The sequence below is a fragment of the Macrobrachium nipponense genome, chromosome 1 (assembly GCF_015104395.2).
Source record: "Macrobrachium nipponense isolate FS-2020 chromosome 1, ASM1510439v2, whole genome shotgun sequence".
NCBI classification, from domain to species: Eukaryota; Metazoa; Arthropoda; class Malacostraca; order Decapoda; family Palaemonidae; genus Macrobrachium; species Macrobrachium nipponense.
Window position 1 is genome coordinate 103,982,771 of NC_087200.1, and position 2,862 is coordinate 103,985,632.

Below are 2,862 nucleotides of genomic sequence, written 5' to 3' on the forward strand. Positions count from 1 at the left end.
GGATCAATCGATATAAATTTATATTTGAGCAGGTATGTAGTAGGTATGCATATATACTACGTGTATATATATATATATATATATATATATATATATATATATAATATTATATATGTATATATATAATATATAGATATAAATCTATATATATATCATGATAATTATATAATATATAATATATATCTATATATAATATATATATTATATATCTAAAGCGAATACCACGGGAAAATGATAGTCAGAAATCAAGCAAGAGCCTTAGTCCCATGTAATGACACAGTTAAAAGGAATATCATTGAATCTTGTTTTATCAAATCAAATAATAGAAATGTTCTAAATTTAAGTCTTGGTTTATTTAAACTTGATGCGTTCATAATGAAAAAAGTTGTAGATACATATAAGCAACACAATTAATATATTCAGTTTTTACATGTTTTGGACTGTAAAGATACTTTGTAATTTCGGTTAGGGTCAGAATCTGTTAAAGTTTGTGACCGTGTGATATCCGATAATCCTGGATTATCCCTTTTAATTTTTACCCTTTTGATAATTAACCATCTGGTATTCCTGATCTTGTTTGTACCTTAGGCCTTCCTCTCCAATTGTACTTTAGTAGCTCCTTGACGATGTCTGAATAAAGACTAAAGCGCTTGGATTTCTGACTATCATTTTCCCGTGGTATTCGCTTATTTATTAAGTCACGTGCATCTACTGTGATTTTTTAAGCATAATGGAAACCACACGCAACTTCTACGCCTTTTCTTTGAATTTTCTGAGCCTTGTTCTGTTCGTGACATCCTTCTGTAATGCTCTTATCATCGCTCACAAACTGAAACTCCGACTCAACTTTCTACGGAAGTGCATGAACGAGCAAGTAATGCCCAAGTCGATTTTACCAGTGAGAATTCTTCGCCTAGCAGAGCGACCTTTCGACGAGTTTCAACGCATCATACTTCAGAAACACATCGACATCACAAAAGTGGAAGTAGATGATGCGTTCCGTACACTTAGAAGCAGACGGTATAGCTTTAATCAGACGGTTCCTGTCGATTGGAAGAATCGGATGCTGGATTATTGCTACGGAAAATTGAGAAAGTGCTGCAACCGTCTTGAAAGGAAGCTCCAAGTCAAGCTGAAAAATCTTATTGCTGAAAGCGACTGGACTAAGCATGCCAACGTGGACTTCATGATTAATTTATCTGACAAACCAGTGGATAGTGCTACGACAGCGGCTTTGGGATATGGGTTAAGCTTTGGTGTATTTAATGGTAACCTGGACTGTGTCGACATCTCAAAATCCTTTTGTTATTTAGAAAAATTGAATCAAAACCTATGCCCTGATGATATCAATATTTGTAAAGGTATTGTGTATGGTGCTATGAGTAAACCTTCTCCCCCTAATGTACCCGTGAGATTTCTCCAGGCTTTTAAGAAAATTAAAGAAGACGAAACAGTGAAGGTGACAAAAGCAGATAAATCTAATGCAGTGGTAATAATGAATAAAAGTGACTATATAAGTAAAATAATGACATTGCTAAATGACACTGATACTTATACGAAACTGAGGTCTGACCCTACACAGACAGTTAACTCCCATTTTAATAAACAAATTAAATCCATTTTGAAGGGCTTGGACCATTTAATTAAACAGTTTACACCGCAATGCGCCTCCCTACCTTACATGTATGGTTTAGTCAAGACACATAAAATCAATAACCCTATCAGACCAATTATTAGTTCAGTGGGCTCAGTTACGTATAATTTATCTAAATGGCTTGTAAAAATTCTTACTCCTTTGGTAGGAAATATTTCTAACACGAATGTTAAAAACAATGTTGATTTTATAAACAAATTGATAGTTTAAATTTGAATTATGATTTTAATATGGTTAGTTTTGATGTTGTCTCTTTATTTACAAAAGTGCCTGTAGATGACTTACTTGAATATTTGGAAGAGGAATTAGAGCGTCATGACATTCCCTTAAGTGTAGTAAATCACATTAGTCTCATAAGGTTATGTATCAAAGATAGTAAATTTTGTTTCAATGGGGAATTTTTTGTACAAAAGTTTGGCATGGCTATGGGTAATCCCTTATCTCCTGTCCTTAGCAATATTTACATGGAATTTTTTGAGACAAAACTCTTACCAAGAATTTTGCCCCAAAAAGTTATTTGGTTTAGGTACGTGGATGATATCTTCTGTATTTGGCCAGTTCACAAAAACCTCCAGGAATTCCTTAATAATCTCAATAATTTAGTCCCTTCTATAAAATTTACTGTAGAGGAAGAAAGAAATTGTAATTTGAATTTTCTTGATGTAATTGTCCATAGAAATGATAGAAATTTCACCTTTTCAGTCTTTCGAAAATCAACTAATATTGCCTCTTTTGTTCATTACTACACCAATCACCATCAAAATATTAAATTCTCTGTTTTTTCTGGGATGTTCCTAAGGGCTTTACGTGTCTGTAGCCCGCAGTTTATTGACGCTGAAATTAAAACTATTTATGATATTGCATTGAAACTTAAATACCCAAGGACTTTTGTAGATGTGGCATGGAAAAGAGCTAGAAAAACATTTTATTCAACTAATGACAAACTTGAATTTAGTAAGCATAACATTCTAAAATTACCTTATGATGAAAGGTTTTTAGATATTCCTAGAATTTTAAAGCTTTTTAACATAAATGTTGTTTTCAGTAATATTAATGTCAAGAGTTTAGATCTTCCAGGCTGCATATATGAAATTCCTTGCAAAAAGTGTGATAAAGTCTATTACGGACAGACCGGCAAATCTCTTTCACAGCGTCTCAAGCAACATCAATATTTTGTGAGAACTGGGCAAATATCGAATGCATTATTT